This window comes from Lactuca serriola, chromosome 2 (genome assembly GCF_051521515.1).
Source record: "Lactuca serriola cultivar US96UC23 chromosome 2, Lser_US96UC23_V15, whole genome shotgun sequence".
NCBI lineage: Eukaryota > Viridiplantae > Streptophyta > Magnoliopsida > Asterales > Asteraceae > Lactuca > Lactuca serriola.
The window spans coordinates 100075458-100100229 of record NC_136409.1 but is presented as its reverse complement, the minus strand read 5'-3'; positions in this window follow the sequence as shown (position 1 = coordinate 100100229).

Here is a 24772-nt window from a genome sequence, read left to right as displayed (position 1 = left end):
GAAAACACGACTAATCTCGAGATATCCTTCTTCCGCATTCACCGTTCATTATAAAAATGGGTTCCTACACTAACATATCACATAAACAAATAACTTGTATGGTATTTTGGGGTTACTTACTGGCTCCGACTGATCGTACCCTCTGCATCCTCCTTTACATATTTTGAAAATATTTCCTTGATTTGAGACTGGATTCACACAAATGTTCCTCCAATTCACTCAAACCAAGGCTTTGATACCAACTTGTAACACCCATAAAATTCAAGCCAATTTAAAGCATTTTATTTCATTCAAAACCGTTAAATTAATACAACTTTTTTCAAAATAGTTTAAAACATCAGAGTATCCCCAGAACCATATCATAAAACATGAGGAGCGGTACAATCACACCTTTACCTTGCCACGATCTCCTGAAGTACCTGAAACAATAAACTGCAACTGTAAGCCCGGAAGCTTAGTGAGTTCCCCCAAAGTACCCATACACATAATCATACACATGCAGCAAAGAACAACATACTATGGGTCCAATCAACTTGGAATACCCCTGGCCCTTAACCCTCGTGTTGGAATGCCAACATGCTACGAGTCCAATCATCCTACCGGGATGGAATACTCTCAGCCCTCAACCATCAGGTTGGCATGCCCAATCACCTACACATAGAACTATATCTACTATAGGTCCAATCATCTCTCAAGATGGAATACCCCAGGCCCTCAACCATCGGGTTGGTATGCCAACGTTCTACGAGTCCAATCATCCTACCAGGATGGAATACTCCTGGCCCACAACCATCAAGTTGGAATGCCCCGCGTACTATGAGTCCAATCATCCTACCAGGATGGAATACTCCAGGCCCACAACCATCGGGTTGGAATGCCCCTACACTAACAAACATGTATACATAACAGATAACCACATAACATTCTACCGAATCAACATACTAGGGACATATCATCCTACCGGGATGGAATACCCTCTAATACTACTTAAACATGCACATACCGCAGGTAATCTCCTACCAGCATGCATACGACAATACCCACTACAGATCTATAAGCATAACCACATACCAACTACCAGGATGCTGATCTAACAGAACTTGTCATCACTTAACCTCCCTATCCACCAGGATACTAAACTAATAGAGCATACCATCATATCATCATCCTATCTACTAGGATACTAACAAAGCATATCATCACATAACCATAACAAGCCCTAAACAAAAATTTAAATGGCCGGCCTTGGTGCCTTAGACCCTTGAGTACAGTGAGGATAACTCACCTTGCAACTGCCGAAACGAACCACGAAAGCACTGACCCGAAGCACTGCTCCAAACTCCAACACTTGATGCCATCAATGGACCATGACATAAATATCCAAAATATCATAACACCCTGAAGGTAAAACAGGTCAACGTCAAAGTCCTGGCCAAAGTCAACCTTCCTGACTGACTCTGCTCGCCGAGTTCTCAAACTCAAAAAACTCTCATAGCACGACTCAACTCGCCGAGTCACCCCAAGACTCGTCGATTCCAACGATCTCTAAGTCCCATCCTGTCAAACTCACTGAGTCGCCAACCGACTCACTAATCCGAGGCTTTAACCAAAAGAGATTGGGGTTCTGCGACCTGACTCACCGAGTCCAAGAACATACTCGCCGAGTCTACGACAATCTTCAACAGACTCGCCGAGTTGTTCTTCCAACTGGTCGAGTCCATGCCCATCTTCATTTGACTCACCGAGTCCACCCATGAGACTCGCCGAGTCCCTTCAGTCCTTCATCCACACAGAGGCTTTTTGAGCCATGCAGGGGCTCCAAACTGTAGATCCACTCTTCTAGGCATAACTCCCACGTAAAGTAGCAAATTTACGTGAAACCAAGGAGTTAAAGGTCCAAATCACTCTAGGTCTAGGGTTTAAGATAAAGGGGCTTCACCAACAACTCATTGACTGATGCTTTATGACATTCTAGACCAATACAAGTCTAGATCTGTAGTAGCAACCTCAGATCTAAACTCCAAACCCGAAATAGATCTCAATCATACCAAGATGGCCCCAAATCTCATTCAAGAATAGATCTAGAAGCAACAAAGGCAAGGTAACAACTTATTACCTCCAAGATGTGCCCAAACTGCAGTTGGTTCTGGATCTACACCACTCTCTTGATGCAAGCCCTTTTGATCTTCAAGTTTCTTCCACTAGAACACCTTTCAAAGCTTCAATCTCCCTCCAATGGCCTTACACACACGAGCTAGGGTTTTCTGTCTCTCAAGGGCAATAAGGAGGCTGAGAGAAGGACATAAAGTCCTTTAAATAGGGTGCAAACCCTAAGATTAGGGTTTTTCTCATTCCAACACCAACTCATCTATTCCAACTTTCGACTCGGCGAGTTGGTCACTTAATTCGCGTCCTAAAACCCGCTCCGACTCGGCGAGTAAGCATACCTACTCGTCGGGTCCCTTCTTCGAAATTACACTTTAAACCCTTAAATCATACTTCTGAAATTTAGGATGTTACAACCACATACCTCAATAGAGAAGTACTTTAGGAACGCGTACAGAGGGGACACAGGGGTTCGACACTCCGGTCAAGAGAAATTCCTCAGCATATGGAAAGGTCATCTTCTTAGGTTTTTCTTTTACCGCTCAAAAGTTTCCTAATTTTTCCTTTCATACAGTTTGTTATTGTGTTCTTTGCTACCAAATATCTAGCCTCCAAAATCATGAATCAATGATATTTTGAAGAGGCGAAGCCAAAACAACGTGAATAATGAATAATGAAAGCATTGATATCAGGTTAGCTTCATCTCCAAAACCCATCTCAGTATTGTCGAATTAGGTTGTTGAACATAATTTTTGGATTTCGTTTTTTGGGTTTTTAGTTTCCATGAACACCAACAGTTTGACAAAATCCCTCAATGTCTAATATTTTTTTCTACATATATTGTTTTTGATGACTATCTTTCAACGATTTTGTTGCTGGTATTCTTTTTTCTAATATTGTATGTTTGTGTTTTCTAAAAAAAGATTGATTTATTTTACTCTATTGTAGGGACTTGGGTGTTATCTCTTGCATATTCCATTGCTCAATTGGCTTGGATAGCAGGTAAAAAAGCCAATTGAGAAATAAATCAATAAACAAGGATTCAGGTAGGATCAACAACGATTGCATTTGCACTTTGTCTTGGGATCTGTTGGGAGGATTCAAAAATCTCTAATTCCATTTTGCTGACCATAATTTATAGGGATTTAACATTTGAAGTTCTGTCAAAATTTTCACAGATCTGGTGGTTTGGTTTGCTGGTCGGAGAGAACATGACACGAGGTTATTGTTTTTTTTATTGTTCTTGGCTTTTTGTATTTCTGATGTCATTCAGAATTTTTGCAGTGAACCAAGTTGCTATTACGAGTTGTAGTTGTTATGTGGCTTATGGTATATATTGACGTCAATATATAAATTTTGTGTATGCATATTCACCATTTGATAAAATTTCTGACTGAAATAAAAATGTGATATTTCACTTGAAGGGTAGTTTGTGATCAGTATGTCTATGAGGGGTTTTGGATACACTAATTTCACAAAGAATTAAAAGTCTGAATTTTTGAAGATATGTTAGGCTTTTCAACGGCTATATATAGGATTTGTATATTGTCTTTAGTGGAAAAAAGCAATTCATATTATACATATAAAGTCCATGTCCACCCTTTGTAGTTAACATTGTAGTTAAAATTTTATTCTTATTAAAATATTTTATTTTAGTTTTTCTACCTTGTACTATTTTACTTTCATTTTTTGCTTATTAGGGCATTGTACTTTGAAAATCTACTCTCTTATAGTAGTAAACATTGAAAATTGGTTTATATTAGAATGATATTGTTATAATTGGATAGATTGTTTCAAACTACAATATTGTTGTTTCGAATTGTGGAAGTATGGTCTCAACATGTTTTGCTCTTTTTACTTGTGTTGCAGTCAGGTTTAGGGTTTTGGCATCTTCGCTTGGTTATTAATAGCATTGTACTTTGATGCCCTCTGTTTTTGGGTGTTTGATAATTGTAAGTTGTTGGTTTTTTTTAACAAAAAATCTTACTTTATTTCATTATACTCTTAATTTTTCCAACTTGTTGACCAATGGTTTTTTTTTTTTTGAATAATTGATGAATCTCATGTGATGTCATGTAGAGGTGCTTGTCTCTATACATGAGATTAGAGGTATTAAAAAATGTACAGATTGATGGTGTTTCATGGTATTTAAATTGCAATAAAGAACTTGCCATTTATGTTCTTTTTGAATTGTATAATTGTTAAGAATACAATTTTATAAAATAAGTAAGCATCAGAGTTATAATGAATTACATTAATGATAAGAGATAAGATAGATTTTTTTAGTATTAATTTGACAAATATTTTCAGCATTGTTATTTTTTTCTTACCTGTGGGTTCCACGGGGTATAACCTAGTGTGTGTGTGTGTGTATATATATATATATATATATCCCATAATCTAATAAATAAGTACATTTTTGCCAGATGACATTCTCTTAGCCCCCCAATCGATTTTTCCCACTCCTATCCTCTAGCTAAATTTCTGAATTGCCCCTACTTCCTGTGATTTGTATTACATACTGTATTGAAGTAGTTTCCATAATCATTCTTCCATTGTGCCTAAAATAATTCTCCAGCTCTGATTTAGTCAAATCGAATTCCTACCAAATATACCCCCCAGAGCGTTTCCCCAAGATTTTGGTTTTTAAAAGGAAGATCAAAGCAAATATGATTGCTAATATATTCCAAAAGTAACGCTCAACATTCCAAACGAAAAGCGATAAATCAGGAACTTCAACAAACGAATTTGTCTATATTGATTTTGTCTCCCCTTCATTTGATTCAAACTCTTGAATCAACTTCTTCTTCTGGTTCTCTGTTTTCATTTGTAGCTCTTGAGCTTCGTTGAATCGCAAACATTAATAATGTCTGGTACGTTGCTTGGTCTGGTTTCACATCCTCTAGCTCTTCTGCCATCGAGGTATTCCTCTATTCCACTCTTGTATATGTCAATTTTGTTTGGTTATAATCGTTGTGAATGCTTTTCAGGATCAATTTGTAGGTTTGAAGTTCACAACTTTAGACTTTATGTAAGTGATTCTGAATTAGAATGCATATAAGGATCATCAGAACCCTAATAGTGTTTGCAAGATGAAATTCAAGAGTTTGAATTGGAATTAGATCAAAATTAGTTCAAGTAGCAAGTAATAAGGAACAAGGAATTAGTGTGTTATGTGCGTGAGACTATATGTGTTATTGTGCTTGTATGTGTGTCATTGTGGTTGTTTGAGTGTTGGTGTTGTTATTGTTGTTGTTGTTGTTGTTGTTGTGTGTATGCCAAAGTTTATATTTTCTCTCTATACATTGCACTCTAAGTGTTTGAAAAAATGGCCATGAAAACTTTTTTTTTTCTCCCTATATATTGCACTTTAGGTGTTATTTTAGGGGTTAGGTAAGAAAATGTAAAATTATGTTTTTCGAGATTAGTTGTTTTGGTATTCTTCTGTTTTAGATGCAAAATTTCATGTATTATATAATAGTGGTTCTTTCTTTTTAATGGTTGGTTTATAGTCATTAAATTTGATGTTCATTTTTTATTTAGGTTCTGTTTAGAAAGTATTACTTAGTGTCAACTGCCAAGAGTTTTCAAGAGTGTTAGGTAGGTAAATACTCAGTTATATTGACTCATTTAAAAAAAATCAAAGTTATGGTTATTATTTCACATTTCGGAAGAAACAATGATATGTTTTTTTTTGGTTTTTTGTTTTTTTGTTTTTTGTTTTTTTTTTTTTGCTTTTGAGCTTTGATATAAGCATGGAACCTGCTCGTTTTGCAACTTATAGGGGCATAGCATATGTGACACTACATATTAAGGTTGGTTAAAATGATTGATGATATTTATGTTTAGTTCAATAGTTTTTTAGTTTGTACATAACTTTGGTAGTTTCTTTTAATTTATTTATTGTTTATTTATAGTTGGTACTTCGTATTTTAGTTCAATAATTTTTTAGTTTGTACATAACTTTATGTTTAGTTCACTTCACGATGAAACTGATGGTGTAAAAACTATGGTAGTTTCTTTTAATATGTTTATTGTTTATTTATAGTTGGTACTTGGTATTTTGGTTTCATTTTCTTTAATGCGAAATTTCCAACCAAGTAATTATTGATTAAAATTTTATATTCATTAGTTTAATTCATATATTGTTCATGCTTGCATTATATATATTAGAACTTTCTAACTATAAATTTATATGTTCTTTAATTTTAGATTTTGTTGTATTGTCGGTGGCGTTCATAGTTTTAGTATTTAGTTAAAAAGACATGGGTTTGGTATAATAGAAACACCAGATGATTTTTTTTGCATGCGCATGTAGATTTAGTATATTACATTGCAAGAGGTAATCCCATTCATTTGCTTTATAACATCATACTATTATTATGTTAATATTATTTTTAAATATTTAGTTAAAATGATATTTTTCAAGAATTTGAGTCACATTTATATCAAGGAGAAGCTACACCTTAAAGAAAAGGAGGCTAAGTGAGGAGGATGAACAGTTAGCAATTTAAGTTGGTGATTGCACGATCATCATTAAAGGTATTATTTCCAGCCAAATAATCATAATCAGGTTCATGGGTTGATTATAGTTACGTATGGTTAGGTAGTTTTACATTTCATTTTAATAGTTAGTTTTGGTCGCCTATTCCTAACCTTCTTCCTTATATCCAATTATAACCGATTCCTAACCTGCTTTTTCATATCCTATTCAATTGATCCTGATTACCCGAAAGTAACATTGGAGTTGACCTTTTTTAATTCGTAGTTTGGATGTGGGGATCTTCGAAGATTGGGGATTTGGGGTATGGTAGAAAGGTGACAGTTGGTATGATAAATTTATTAGGTTTGGTTAAGTTTTGGTGTTTGTATCCTTTTCTTGTGTATTGTGCTCTATATATGCATAGCTCCATAGTTTACCAAAGGAGAGGTTATGTATTTCACTCCAGTTGAATTTGATTTGGTATTGATCATGGTCTGTGTTTCAGAATTGCAATTTTCATCTTGTCTTCCCATCCAGACGATTTTGCCCTTGATAATGGTGTCATGTTTTCGGAAAATTTTGATGGATTTTGGTGAACAAGCAATAAAAAAAATTCAGTTTCATCTTAATTTGATGTTACATACTATTTGTGGTCCCTTGATACATGTCAAATACATGGGTGGTTATGGTGCAAACTAGATATGGTATAGTTATAGGTTATTTGGTTGGAGATTGGTTATAATTGAGAATTAGAATTATAATTTCGTTTTCCAATGATTTTGACAAATTTTTCCACGATGATTGGTCATTATTTAATGATGATGCTGGTGGATATTGGTGATAGTAAAACATTATACAGATGATTGGTCATTATTTAATGATGATGCTGGTGGATATTGGTGATAGTAAAACATTATACATGAATTTTAAGTAAACATAAAAGTGTCAAGTGACTGGTTATTACAATTTGAAACTATCAATAGTATTTTTTTTATCCCTTATAGTGTCCGTTAAATATAATTGGCATTTTTTTTCTTTCTCATACATTTACCTTAACAAAGGAAATTTAGGCATAATATATGTATGTTAGTATGATGCTATTAAAAGTCAAATCTAATGCTACTTTAACATTTGTTTATTGTTATTCATTTTAATTGTGATTTTCAATGCTCATTTGGTTTATTTCTATAAAAGTGAAAAATAATTCAAAAGGGTATATATGAAGCTAATGAAAACTTTTAAGACTTGCGTCATTTTTATCAGATTTGGACAATTAAATATGGTCCTGTTTGGTTAAAAAGAATTATCGTATTGCAAGTCTTGCATATGTAATACAGTAATACACATCCTTTTATCATTCTTTTATTAAAAATTTTAATTTTGATGTTTATTAAATTCACTTTGATTATGTTTATTATATGATAAATAATATCAAATAATGTATAACGTTTGCTGAATATCAATATATATATATATATATATATATATATATATATATATATATATATATATATATATATATATAATAAATATTTGTTGAATATATCTATAATCGTAATTTATCATTTATGTTTAACTCATGATAACGTAACAAATTAGGAAATGATCCATTTCTAATCGATATATATATATATATATATATATATATATATATATATATATATATATATATATATATATATATATATATATGACTAAGTTATTTTGTTTCCTACATTTATTGTGTGCTAAAATACACAATAAAATTTAGTAAATTAAATAATTATTTAATTAAATAAATATAGATACTAAATTATTTCCATAATTATATGTATATTAAATGATATCCATAATTATAATTCTTTTTGTATGGAAAGTAATTAAATCCGTAATTAATATCAGCAATAATATTTTTTTCGGAATGACTTCGCATCTAGGTTTTTATATATAAATTTGTATTTTGTTTCAGGACTCACTCACTTAAAATATAATAAATTTGAATGGAATATGAACAACGAAAGTGTATTCTACTAGAATACACTCTCTTTCTGCTGTAATACACTCTCATTGTTCTAGATATGAATTCATTTTAAAAGAATATTATTGTTGACATTAATGACGAAATTAATTAGTTTCCCTAAAAATGAGTTATAACTATCGATAACATTTAATATACATATAATTAATACTAAATTCTCATTGGTGTGTTTTAGCACACAATAGATGTGAGAAACATTTGAACCTACCTTTCTCTCTCTCTCTCTCTCTCTATATATATATATATATATATATATATATATATATATATATATATATATATATATATATATATAGGGCTAGGTTATTTTGTTTCTTACATTTATTGTGTGCTAGAATACACCAATAGGAATTTAGTAAATTAAATAATTATTTAATTAAATAAATATAGATATGAAATGATTTCCATAATTTTATGTATATTAAATGATATCCATAATTATAATTATATTTTTATGGAAACTAATTAAATCCATCATTAATGTCAGCAATAACATTTTTTCAGAATGAATTTGCATATAGGTTTTTATATATGAGTTCGTATTTTGTTTCAGGACTCACTCACTTAAAATATAATAAAGTTGCATGGAATATGAAGAACGAGAGTATATTCTAGTAGAATACACTCTCATTCTGCTGGAATACACTCTCATTCTTCTAGATATGAATTCATTCTAAAAGAATATTATTGTTGACATTAATGACGAATTTAATTGGTTTCCATAAAAATGAGTTATAAGTATGGATTGCATTTATTATACATTTAATAATACTAAATTCATATTGGTGCATTCTAGCATACAATAAATGTGAGAAACATTTGAACCTACCTCTCTCTCTCTCTCTCTATATATATATATATATATATATATATATATATATATATATATATATATATATATGATCTACCTTCTTTGTTCTCCAATATAGTCTACAACAATTACCGTATAATATCAATGGAATATATACTTAACTTTCAATTGTTTGCAGGAAATGAATATAGATAATAAAGTATACCTCAAAAACATTGAACAGACTGATGATGATTCACATATGAAAGTGCGGATGCTAAAGATGTGGAACTTTATAAAGAATAATGTGGTTTTATCAATTGAAATGATCGTAATGGATGACGAGGTTTGTTGTAGCATTTTTTTAATATCCCACTAAATATTACATATGTTTCAAGCAATAAAATAATTGTTATTTATTTGATTCAACATGGTACAAAATACCATTCTCGTGTTTTTAATAAAAACTTTTCAAGATTTGGTGAACTTTTAAAGGAAGGTCAAACTTATATTATTATAAAACCCAACATGGTGGCTGTGAGTAATGGTTTTAGTGTTACGGGTCACAAAGAGACCATAACTTTGAATTGGAAAAGCATTCTCAAAAATGTAAGGAATTTTCTGGTCCGATGAATAGTTTTGTGTTTGTTGATTTTAAACATGCCCAAGAGACTCAGTCTTTGGTTAGTTATTTAATTTTATTCCAATCACTTTTGTAACTTGTATAATTTATTATACATATTAGTATTTAACTTAATCATACTTATTATATTTTATTAAGTTATTAAAAAATACAATATTACAATTCATAAGTTTTTCTAAATTAATGATATATTATTTTACTACATAATCAATTTCAAATCCTATTTAAAATTAATAACCATGGGTTCCATAGGCACAATCGTCCTGAAGATTTTAAATATCTTCAAATGCCCTGGACTAACTAGAAAAATTAACCCTTATCGCTGTTATAATATATATATATATATATATATATATATATATATATATATATATATATATATATATATATATGTATATAAACAAAATTGCCACCCAAAAAAATTATACCCTGGCTGCTACCCACTTTGCCGCACCCCCATGTCCACTAGTTTTAACCTAGTGTGTGTGTGTGTATATATATATATATATATATATATATATATATATATATATATATTTGAGAGAAAAAAAATAGATTCAGTTACAGTGGCATAGCCAAGATTTTATTTTAAGGTAGGCCAAATAATTTATAAAATATGAACAAGTAGCAAAATACTGTAAATGGTAACAAAATGTAGAGTAAATTACACGAATGGTCCCTATGGTTTGCGGTAATTTGCGTGATTGGTCCCTAACTTATTTTTTTAACTCGGAAGGTCCCTGTTGTTTGTTTTTGTTACACGCTTGGTCCCTGCTGTTTGTTTTTGTTATGTGTGTGGTCCCTATCTTAGCTAAAAAAACTATTATTTAAATAGGAAAAAATGTTAGGGTAGGTAAGATAATATGAGGGGGTGGGGTTGGGGGTGTGTTTATTTAAATAAATTAAAAAAATCAAGGGCAAAATAGTCTTTTTAGGTAAGACAGGCACCAAGCGCGTAACAAAAACAAACAATAGGGACCTTCCGAGTTAAAAAAATAAGTTAGGGACCAATCATGCAAATTACCCTAAACCATAGGGACCATTCATGTAATTTACTCCAAAATGTAACAATATATTATTTTAAAATAAATTGCTCGTTTAAGTTGGAAGAAACTGATTAACTAAGATAATAAAAAAAAATATGAATATACAAACCTAATGAACGAGTAGTCGCTATAGACATTGAAATGCAATTTGATCTATTCAAAAAATAGTTGACTTAATTTTTTAGTCGACATGTCTAACATGTAATTATTTTCTTCATTAAGAATTTAAGTTTAGAATGTAATCGTCCATGTTACAATTTACAACCGTAGCATTTTTTAGTCAAAAGAAATATAAAATCTATATATAACATATTTCAACTTAAATTTGTGTGGGATGGACCAATGCTCACTCTTACATCCATTTAGTTATACCTCTCTTCATTTCAAAACATATATTAGTGTGAGTAAGTGACAACATATTTGAGCCAATCAAATTTTATAATTTCACAAAATAATTAAATATAATATTGAGGATAAAAATTTCAATACACATAATAATAATCAAGAATTAGTCGAAACAAAATTCCTAATAATTGGCTGAATTGAACTTTCCGTAGTAATTGAAACGGTCAAAGCTTATTTTATCTTACTTATTTTGTTTTCTTCTAATTATAATCTTCTTCGATTATTTTCTTATAATCATCCGCATCATTCCCCATATTTCTCATTTCGGTATTTTTATAAATTTTATTTTATTTATTCATATCCTTCCTAATAAATAAATATATTTTTGTTACATGTCACATTCTTATTTATTTTATCAGACGTAATTTTGTGATTATTTTAAATTAATTTTTATTCTACATGTCATTTTATGGTTTTTTTTCATTTTATTAAAATCTAGATAGTGTTTAAATACAATAATAAATGCATATCAATTTCATTAATGAACTTTCCTTATAATTTAAAATTACTAAATTAAATATTAATTAATTTTATTTATTTATTTATTTAAACTATTTGTTTAAATTTTAAATAGAAAAAAAAACACTTTAATTTTTATAATTCAATATTTTCTCACTTTTCTTTGAAATTCATATTTCTCAAATGTTTAGAATTTTGTATTTAGTTTTTCTTTTAAATAAACCAATGTAATACATGGGTCTCACACCTGGTGCATATATATACACAAGATAATGGCTATTTTGATTTCGTTTCAATTTAAGAGCAACATGCTCATGTTGATCTTGTTTCAATTCAAGAAGAAATGTCGGATACGTCTCATCAACACAAGAGTTCCTTTGTTGATAAACTTCCTAAAAATAATGAAAATCCAGGTTTTGTTTGTTATCTTTATCATACAATGATAATTAATTTTTTTAGTGAAGTCATATTCATTATTTTCTATCCATGTTGATATACTTTTAGAAAAGCATGGTGATAGTTACTATGATATTGATCAATATGAGAATGATTTAAGTGATGATGATAACATATCAATTGTAGGAGGATACATTCAATGTCTTTGATGAAGATCATAGTGTCGATATATGAAATTCACATTCAAGATAATGGTATCAATTTATGTAATTACGATCTATTAATATTTAATTATTATCACCACACATTGTGTTAATTAATCTTTTATAATTTGATACATTTAATCATAATGTAATTTTCATTATGTTTTCCTAAGATGTCCATAAAATTCATGAAAAACATGAAGAATATATTCATCACCATGTGATAATTGATGGAAAACACTATTAGATTCCAAAATTATCTTACATAATCTCAAAGCCTATTACATGTCATATGAGGCTATTTCAGATATATATTACAAGTACGCTCTTGCTGTAGGTTTTGATGTTAAAAAAATCATGAATAGGAAAATTGGAGTTGGCATTATTAGATTGAGATGTCTTGTGACTAACATACAAGGTCTTCCTAATACATGTCATGTTGATACATTGAACCCAAAGAAGAGTAAGATTCAAAGAAGGGTTGAAACTCGTAGGACTGGATGCAATGCTCGTGTTGGATTTAAAATGCGAAAAGGAAGCTATAAATGGTGGTTATACAAGTTTGTATAGGAACATAATCAAGACAACATGTTGTTTTCCTAATACCATGGACAACTTAATTCCTAGCATAAGTCATTCCTTATTAGTCCTTTTAATCAGAATATTGGTGCCACCCAAGCTCACATCATCTTTATTGCTATTAATGGTAGATACAATATTATCAGAAGCACCATTGATTATTTAAAAATTTTGATGAGGGATTTTAACTAGTTTGTAGGTGGAACTATACTCATATATTAGTCGACAAGATGACTATCAGAAAAAATAATGTGCAAAAATTTTCATTCGGATTTAAAGTTGAAAAGAAGCAATTGAACGCTATATTTTGGGCTAACAACACATTCAAGACAAACTATAAAGAGTTTGATGGTGTTGTCTCTTTGATGCCACATTTCCAGCTAACATGTTATGTATAATTCATGTTGATATTTTCGTTATAATTTTTCATGTTTTAGAATTATAATGTAATTGTTCCACTTATTAGGTATGGCATGGAATTTATTTTTTTTATTGAAATCGACAATCATAAAAAGTGTGTTACTTTTGGTGTAAGGCTGCTAAGTATAGAGTATATAGAATCCTACACATGGTTTTTGAACTCCTTTCTTAAAGCTTTCGGTAAACAACCAATCTTGGTGTTATCTGATCAAGACACGTCGATGAAGAACAAAATAACCAATGTTTTCCTGCAATCAACTCATAGGTTGTGTATGTAGCACATCACTTCTAAATTATCTTTGAATGTTAAAAGCTTTTGTTTAGTATTATTTTACTTAACATCCCATTTTTAATGAATCACATGTATCCTATTTTTTATTCGAGTTGTTAGTCTTTTATATACATATGATATTATTCTACATTGAATAATATTATTAATGTATCCATTTATTAACATAGTTATGTAAGGATGAAAATTAGTGCTATTGCTATTTTTGTACTTAATTATTATATTCCTTTCATCATTTAACACTTTATATATGTCTTCGTTGGAATGTATGGTTGGATATTTTCAACAACCCAAATTTCAAGTCAAAGTTTAATTCCTTGATTTAGAATTCTAAGCTTAAACGGAAAGATTTTGAATAAGGATGTGAAGAATTAATGGATGAATATAATCTTCACGACAATAATTGGTCGATGAAGATGTATAAATTGAGTCATTCATGGATTCCAACCATTTTAAAAAAAGTCCCTCTATCAAGTCCCATGAGAACAACAATTTATTTTGAGAGTCAATAAATACATAATCCTCCTGAAATTAGAAACAATGGGTGTGGAACTAAAAATAATGTGTCAATACCCGTAGATGTTGAAATACATAACCCTACTAAAATTAGGAACAATGGGTGTAGAACTAAAAATGATCAAATTTGGTAAAAAAAATTGCTTTGGAAAAATCACGATGTAGCTAATGTAGTATGGGTAACGATCTGGCTGACACAGTTGTCCTTCAAGAAAGGAAGACGATAAGAACAACATTTTTAAGAAGCGACTTAGAAAGAAGCAATAAATTTTTACAAGTATTTTATTTTTTTTCATATTGCTTTTTATCGTTTTATTTTCTTTATGTTAAACAATTATTTATTCTAATGGCCTTTTCAATTATTATGTTACAATAAAATGTCTCAACATTAGTACTTATACCACTTTAATTATTTCAAATTCCATCCATTTTAGATGTTCACTTTAAATTTTGTATTTCTATATCTACTTTTGTGTCTAATGTCATATGATATTATTTTCCATTAATAGTCAACAATGAATACACAGGTCAATATGTTACATATGTTTTAGTAATTTAAATTTGCTTATTTTTGAACCTTATGTCCATCATCCTAATCCTACACTTACCCACATTAAGCTAAAAAAACAACACAAAAACAAAATACACATTCATCACAAAATTTGTTAAATAAAAAAAATACAATGTAGGTCTTATCTTCAACAAAAAGTAACATTCACAATAATTTTATTCCTTACTCATATTATATGCCTTACAGTTTGTAATGGCCTGTTTCGAATAGTTTCATATGTGGGGGTGGTGACCCAAAGAGCGAGTATCTTCAGGCTTAGGGCCTTTGGGGAAAATATATTTAGACCCATTTTGGTGTGGGTAATGTAATTTGAATGATCCGGAAGTTCGGTCTGTGTTTTGGCGCCAAAGGATATTTCGGTGAAGTGTCGGTTTAGGCTTTTATGAATTTTAGATTTTTGTCGGAAAGTTTTAAGGCAAGTATGAGTTGATAGAAGTGTAGATCTTCTTGTTACTGTAACGTCCCAAAAATCCGTAGCAAAAATTGTTCTTTAAATCATTACCAAAGCCATATTCATACAAACATATCATAAGTCATAACATAAATTCAGAGTATCATTTCTAAAACATATTTTCATTATTAGAGTAAAACATCTCAGGCCGACTAATCAATGGTGTGTGTCATGCGATCACCCCGAGCTGTTCCCTCCGCTACCGGAAGTACCTGAAACCAAAACTGAAAACCGTAAGCACGAAGCTTAGTGAGTTCCCCAAACCTACCACATACCCTGTATAAACACATACTGCACATACTGGGCCACGCCCGCTACTTCGAGCCTCGCCCGCTACAACAGCCCCGCCGCTCCAGGCCCTGCTTGGCTTCGAGCCCCGCTCGAATACATATCTGTTTCTTTTAGGCACCGCCTGTCTCTGGGCCCCGCCCGTAACCACATATTACAAAATATTATATAACACATAACTGAACATACCTTACTGTACTCCTGTCCTAAGGCCTCGCCTGTCTTGGGCCTCGCCCCTATCCTATTACTAGCGAGTCATGGAACCCCATCCAAGCTCCTACTGTAAGTGAGATACGGGCCCCCGCCCACACTCACTCCATACCTATCTCGAGCCTCGCCCCTGATCTGCTACTGATAAGATATGGAACACCGTCCATACTCTGCTATTGGTGAGATACAGGACCTCGCCCACACTCGCCTCCCTACCAGGCACATACATGCATCACACAGACAACAAGTATACTTTATCATGCAAACCATTCCTTGGGCACTCGCCTGACATTGGACCTTGGTCCTGTATATCATACAAGCAAACAGTGCCTAGGGCTAACCCCTGGGTCTTCCTACTCATAACTACATGGGCCGGCATTGTGGCCGTAGACCCATTCACACAAAAGGAAACTCACCTGCACTGCTGAACTTTTGCTGATAACCCTCTGACTGCTGACCGACAATTCTCTGAACCGCTGCTCCACTAGCTCCTCGAGCTACCAATATCAATATACATAACACTTAGATCCAAACATATCTCTAGAAGCCAACTAAGTCCACTCTTGTCAAAGTCAAAGTCCTGGTCAAAGTCAAACTTCTTGACTGACTCCACTCGCCGAGTCAACCTGTTGACTCGCCGAGTCCTTATGCTCTGAAACTCTCACAATACAACTTAACTCGCCGAGTCACCCCGCCGACTCGTCGAGTTCAACGATCTCTGAGTCCCATCCTGTCCAACTCACTGAGTCACCACTTAACTCACCGATCTAAGTCTTAACCAGAAAAGGTTGAGGTTCTGCGATCCAACTCGTCGAGTCCAAGAACAGACTCGCCGAGTCCATGGCAATATTCAACAGACTCGCTGAGTTGTTCTTCCAACTCGTTGAGTTCCTGCCTATCTTCATCCAACTCGTCGAGTCTACCCATGTGACTCGCCTAGTAGCTTCAGTTCTTAATCCATACAGTGGCTTTTCGAGCCATGCAGGGGTTCCATCTTGTAGATCCACTCTTCCAAAGTCTATTCCTCACGTAAAGTTGCAAACTTTATGTGAAACCAAGGATCTATAGGCTTAAAACACTCTATGCTTTACCAACACATCAAAAAGTAATACTTTATGGATCTCTGGGCCAATACACACCTAGATCTGAAGTAGCAACCTCAGATCTAGACTTCTAACTCGAAAAGGCTCCTTATCATACCAAAATGGTCCCAAAACATCATCCATGAGAAGATCTAGAAGGAACCAAGGCAAGGTGACAGATTGTTACCTTCAAACTGATGCTAACAACAAAGGGGTTGGATCCTCTAGCTCCTTAGTGGTCAAATCATCCAAAATCTTCCTCTTGCAAAAGCCACAAACTCACTTTCTTCTTTCTCTCACTCAACTTAGGGTTTGGAATCGTGTATAGTAGCTTCTGGCCGACAAGGGGGACTAAGGAGAGGACATAAGTTCCTTTAAATAGGGTGCAAACCATCGGATTTGGGCTTTCCTTGATCAGACCAGACTCGCTGAGTCCACTTGCCGACTTGTCAAATCCGTCACTTATTCCATAACCCGGATCCCGCTCCGACTCGTTGAGTTCACCTATGGACTCGACGATTTGACCCCTTGACTTAGGGTTTTCTTTTCCTTTCTTAGTCTTTCTGATACTAGGTGTTACAATTATCTTTCTGTGGATATAAAAAACGTCAAAATCGGAGTTAGAATGAAGAAGTTATGCCCGTTTGAAGTTTGGTCAGTTTTAGGTTATGTTGAGTATGTTGGGCGTATAGAGGAGCGTACGCTGGGCATACCGAGGCACCCTGAGTACGTTGGGTGTGCGTAACAAGTGCGCAAACCTTATTTTTGTGGTTTGAGACCTATTTAAGCTCCTTCACTCCCCCAAACCGACTCCATTCTCAGCCTCCACCCTTCCAACACCCCTTCCATGAAACCCTTATCCTAGTTGAGCCTTTTATGCTAAAAAAAGGTGTTTTTGAGTGATTTGGAGTATGCATGGTGCACCTTGGAGAAGAAGGAACTTCTTTTATAAGTGTTGGTTGCATTGGAGCTTGTAGATCTGGACTGTGTTCACCTTGATCTATCTTCTAGAGGTATAAAGTTTGAATCTTAATGATGCATTCTAACTTGTTTTGGATGTTATAATGTTTAGATCTTGAAAGTTTGTGACCTTGTTATGGATAAAGTTGGAAACTTTATCCATCTAAACATCATTTTGATTCAGATCTGAAAGTTGGAGACTTGTACTTAATGGATTAAGTTGAAAAAGATAAACTTTTGGGTCCCTTTGAGACTTAAAGACTAGATTTTGTTTGTTAGGAACATTCTAATGGATAAAGTTGGAAACTTTATCCATTGTAAAGCTATTATGAATTATAAAAATGTGATCTTGTCGTTTCTATCCCTTTCATGCAAGAGTCGTGCTATCTTCTTGGGTTAAGAACTTAGGGTTTTCGACATTAAGCACTTTATAGCCATGCAAAGACATAAAGTTGGAAACTTTATGACTTAGGACATCATTTTGGGATTGGATCTTAGTTTTGGATGTATGAACTTAATGGAATAAGCTCTTAATGGAGTTTTAGGGTTAGGGTGTGTACGCTAGGCATACCTGGTGGTACGTTGCACGCACACGGTCAACGCCATGCTTTTGGTCAACATCAGAGTATGTTGGGCATTCTCTCTTGGTATACAGGGTGCAATCCGCTGGGAAGAGATATTGACTTTTGGACCTTGACTATTTGACTTTGACTTTGACCAAGTTGGACCTTCAGGGTATTTTGGGTATTTTGAGGATTTTGATTATGTTTGGTATTTTGGTTGAAGTAGGTGCTGGTTTGAGAGCTAGGTTTCGAAGTCAGGACCTCGTCAGCGTTTGTATGGTTTGCAAGGTGATTTTTCCTCACTGTACTTACGGGTCAAAGGCACCAAGGCCTGCCCTTTGGATTGATATCCTGGTTTACTGTATGTTGTTATGCTATAGTGATCTGTTAGATCTGTATCCTGGTATATAGGATGTTGTTATGCTTTAGTGATATGTTAGATCTGTATCCTGGTATATAGGATGTTGTTATGCGGTAGTGATCTATAGATCTGCATGTTTGTTTGTTGACTGTTTATGTGTTTATTTGTTATGTATATGTCGACACGTTATGTGTGATTGGGTTGAGACGATCCTGATGTAACATCCCAAAAATACATGACCAAAAATTTCATTTTAAACCATTAAATAAAATCATAGTTATTAAAATCATTCTATCAAAAACATAAGTCATAGTATCCAAAAATCAAATCAAAGTATCATATAAAAACATCAGAATAAACATCCCAAGCTAAACATTGTGGTGTGTGTAATGCAGTCATCTAGAGCTCTTCCCTTTACTACCATATGTACCTGAAATTAGAACTAAAAAACTTAAGTACAAAGCTTAGTGAGCTAACTAGTTTTGGATGTTATGAGCTATTGGTCATTTTAGTGTATAAAGTTTAGATTTTGAAAGTTTGTGACCTTGTTTTGGATAGCATTGGAAACTTTATCCATCGAAGCATCATTTTGATTCTGATCTAGAGGTTGGAGACTTGTACATAATGGATTAAGTTGAAAAAGATGAACTTTTGGGTCCCTTTGAGACTTAAAGACTAGATCTTGTTTGTTGGGACTATTCTAATGGATAAATTTGGAAACTATATCCAATATAAAGCTATTATGAATTATAAAATTGTGATCTTGTCCTTTCTATTGGATTAGGTTCTAAGCCCATAACTATAATTGGTACGTACTTGACCTGAGAGTAGCATGGTCCATTTGGGTTACATTCACTAGAACAATCTGATAGGATGGATATGTGAAAAAGAGGTTATTTATGATTTATTAATATATTATAAGTATAATATATTAATTGAGAAATCATAATATCTAACTAGTATTGATCAAGAATTAGTTTGGAATTAATTTAGTGATTAAAAGAGACTAATTAAATTAATGGGGATTGATTATGTAAATTAGTGATACATATGGTTTGGGCTATTGATCCATGATGGGTTAAGTTTATGTGATAGTCCATGAAGAGTTAGTCCATGTGAGTTGTGGATCATAAACCTAAGTGTAAGAATTAGGTTTACACATGACTCTTGGAATTCTAACACTATATATGTAACCCGTTAGAGCCCAAAATCGGATACACGAGTGATATAGCATGAGTATAGCCGATTTAAGGGTGCTCCTAACCTCTCCCTCAAGTTCTCCAATTGTTGGTGGTGTTTTGTGAAGCATTTGAGGCATCACACTTGAGGTGCTAAGCTCTTAAATTCCAACTAATACAAGCTACATAAAGAGGTAATCATCTAACTAGTTTTTATGATTTAGATATCAAGTTGTGTGCTAGATAGGCTTCATGCTTTGGATAAATGAAATTTGCATGTATAACTACATAAAACTTAGATCCAAAGCATTAGGGTTGTATGTGCACCATAGGGATGTTATAGTACTCACTAATCAGTGGTATCATAGCCTATTGTAGTTTTATATTATATTGATGCATGGTTGATTGTTCAAAGTTGAAGCAAAATGAAAATCTGTTTCTGCCAGACTAAACTCGATGAGTCTATTAGCTGACTCGACGAGTTGCAATGTCTGCTGGCAGATTTTCAGGTTTTTTTTGGCATAAATTGAATAAGGATCATTACCACAAACTGTTTTGTATCATAAAATCTATTTTTACTGATATGGTAATGATTATCCTCATCCAATTAAAAGATAATTGTCAAAATTTCAAGACATATTTTAGTTTATATGATAGGCCAATTGTTTGTATATTTTTGATTTGATATTATCTTGCCTTATGAGTTAATTAGGTCAATGATAAATTATATAATAATTTTATTAGTTAAACTTGATCTAAATGTTTTTGAAGAGTTTCATAACTTGCCCTTAAGTTATGGAACATGAAAAATCTCATTCATTAAACATTAAACTCATAAGTTATGGAAACCAAAAGTTTTGAATAAAACTTGATCTCAAGTTTTGGAATTTGTAAAGTCTCACTTATGAAACATTTAATTCCAAACCTTAGAATTTTAATAGTTTAAAAATCAACACTTATACTATTATAATATTATAGGTTTAATATATATATATATATATATATATATATATATATATATATATGTGTGTGTGTGTGTGTGTGTAAGAGCAAGTCAATCTTACTGTTGGTAGGCCTCATTCACGAAGCCGGTCTATAGGGGGGTATAAGGTTATTGCCTATAAAATGGAAGTTTAATGGGTGTCCACTCTCACCCACCGCTTCCTTGACTGGTGGAGGGTCGTTAGTCGAACGGGTAGGACAGGACATTAATTCTCCCTTCATTAAAAGTATAATGATAAATTGTAAGTAACTAAACTTTATGAAATTCCAATCTTAGTTACTTTAGGAAAATGTGAATTTGGTGCTAACCCATGAAATTGCACTTTGCACCTTGTTAAGCCGTTAGTCGTGTGTGGTTACACGACACACTAATCTGGGACTGACAATGTGTGGAAAAGGGTAGCTTGATGTTAATCATAGATCAATGGAGTGTGTGTGGTTAACCGGCACATTGATCAGGTGGTTGTAACATTAAGTGTACCAAGTTAATTTGCATGGTTATTCACTCCTTGTTTATGATCCTCAGCATCCCAGTCACAAACTTGAAGGGCACAATCGAGATTTAAACATGCCATTGAATAGTTCAATGAATTTCAAAAGATCTAGGAGTTTCAATTCATTTAAAACTAATGTTGAATTTCATTTTTCATGGTGGAAATTGGTAAATTGTCACTTACCTACCTTGAAATATTTTGTAGCTTAGATTACGACATCCCTCTTCCAAGTTATAAAATATTGTGTTGTGTCCTAGCCTTAATATTTCATATTGGGTGTTATATTAAGGACTTAAATCAACTAAACTTGAATTTCTCCCTCATAGATGTTTAGTTATGACAACTATGGACTTCCTTATCCTTTTGGATAAAGCCTTTGTAATGAAGATGATATCCTAAATGGCGATCAACGTGAAAGATTAATCCTTTTGTTGTGCATTAATGGGACTGGAAATCATACCTCACTTCCTCCACCTCCTCCAATTATTCTCCCTAACCCACAAGTTCTTGAATAGTTCAAGGTCACTCAATCCCTATTGGCAAGAAGTGTCTATATGTACTCACATCTTGGAGATGAAGTCTCATATTGACAAGCTGGGAGAGTTAAGTGTCGAAGTTTCAAGGAAGTTGACTGTTGAATGGGTTCTTCAATCGCTTTCCGAGTCATATAGTGAGTTCATTAAGGACTACTATGTGACAAACCACGACATGACCCTTAATGATCTTACCTATTTGCTTGTTGCTGCTGAATCAACAATGATTTGGAGCACTGGTAAGGAAAATTTGATTGGAAGATCTACTTCCCAAACTTCCATGGACATTGACAATGGTAACATTATAAATCCAGAAAAGCTTTATCTTCCCAATGGAAAAGGATTGGCCATAGTCAACCTGGTTGACCAAATGGTAAAGAGAAAGGCTAAGTCTGAGATAGTCCCATGTACCATTACCAAAGAGTCCATAGGTTTCTATTTCCAAAAGAAGGGGCATTGGTTCCGATGCTGCCTTATTTACCTGAAAGTTCACTAGGATGGTAAAAGTCAAAAAAAAATTGACTATACTTCAGGTAAAGTCCACTATCTAACTCTATTAAGTTCCTATTTGGAGATTCTTATTACATGATGTGACTAGGTCACATTTTGATGTTTTGTAGAATCGAAAAAGGAGACGAAGCTTAGAAGAAGAGTATGTTGAATCTGATCACGAAGATGGATTTCGATCGCATGATTCGAAGATCAGAATCTTCAGCAGCTTCTTAAGAGTTATGATAGATTGCTTAGGAATAGATAACAACATAGTTTTCATTTCATTGTAAGGAAACATTTTTCCGCAACTTTAAAATAAAAGGAAAATTTTTTATTTTATTTATTTTAAGTATCCCAACAATGGCATTTATGAAAAATTGTTGTTTATATGATTCCATTGATAGAAATATTGGAAAAATGGATCACCCTACTCGCCGAGTCTCAAGAACAACTCGGCGAGTTCAGGCCATGCACCAACTCTATTGACCTCCTGGGGTCAGATATGTGCCCCTAGTCCACAAATATGGCCTTCCCAAGCACGAAAGTCACGTTAATCTCGAAACTTAGATGCTTATATATTAACATGATGGCATCAAAGGGTGATTTAGTCCCAAAAATGGCAACCTAAGTCTAATAACCCCAAAATGACTCATAAAGCTCCATGGGTTAAAGTCTCTGGACCTCTTTGAGTCCAGATCCAAAGCAAAAACTCGAGAGAGGACTAAATGCTCTACATATTCTTCTTCTAAAGGGTTTAAAACCCTAACTCTATGAATCAACACCCAAAACTGGAGAAGGTCCGAAGGAATACCTTAATATGAAGCCTTTGATCTCTGAAGACACTATATTTGCACTCCCTTCAGCCTTCTTTTGCCTTGGTCGCCTTCTCCTTCAAATTTCACCAACAGATCATACTTCTTCCGAGTCAGATATTTATGAGACATCGAGGTGAGTCTTCTCACCATACGTTACCTTGAGTGGTATTATTTGATGACCAGAGGGTCTTATGTGTTATGTATGAGATTATGTGCTATGTGATATTTGTATGTTGTATGATGATGTAAGCCTCCGCCTAATCACACAAAGTAATACTCTCATAAATACAACTGTACTCAACCCTAAAAGTCAACAAGGTCAATGGTCAACTTGACCCGACTCGGCGAGTGCACAAGAGCGACTCGGCGAGTCTACACGTGTCCACTGACTCTCTTAGACCCTCTCTTGGCACGTCGAGCACTTCCCTGGACTCGACGAGTTCCACCTGTCTTGAATCGCGGGGCCACCCCGACTCAACTCGCCGAGTCTCAAGAACAACTCGGCGAGTACCGCCTTGAACCCCAGCCCTCTAATCCCCTTCTGAATCACTGAGTTATCCCCCAACTCGGCAAGTCTACTCACAAAGACACCGGATCAGTGGGCATTCTAAGTAAGAATCTTTTGGATAATGGCGGACAAGTAGGGTTGCGTCATCGAGTATTTGTATGCTCGATTGAGTCTCTGATAATTTTTGTTGTATTCTAGAAGCATCATGGTTGGGACTCGACACACACCTGAGAGCAGTGGTTTCAGCGACGAGGAGATCTGTCGATTGATTCATGAGGAGGTTGCTGCTGCTATTCGGGCTGAGATTACCAAGATGTTTGGGGACATCAAGACCACGTTGATTGAGACTTTTGATGAGCGGTACGCAACATTGACTGAGGCTGCTGCAGCTGCAGCTACTGCTACTGTTGCTGCTGCCAGACCTCAGGGAGGTGACTCATTATTGTTCCGGGAGTTCAGCAACACGAAGCCACCAGAGTTCGACGGGACGCAGGACCTGATTGCCGCTATGAGGTGGATCTCTGACATCGAGGGATGTTTCTATACGTGCTCTTGTCTAGAGCACTTGAGGGTTCGGTTTGCCTTGAACCAGCTCCGCCTGGGAGCGAAGGATTGGTCGAAGTTCGTGACGGCGAACTTCACTTTGGCTGAGATTTCCGAGGTGACCTGGGAGAGGTTCACCACTATGTTCAGAGAGGAGTATGTTCCCCCGGTGGAGAGGGAACGATTGATTCAGGAGTTCTTGACCCTCAAGCAGGGTACTGATTCTGTGGCAGTCATCACCAGGAAGTTTCATGAGAGGGCAATGTTTTGCCCTGAGCAGGTGTCGTCTGAGCAGGCTCGTATGAGTCGTTATCTGAGTGTACTGAGCAGAGATATTCGGGAGTTCATGGCGAACTCGACTTATCGTAC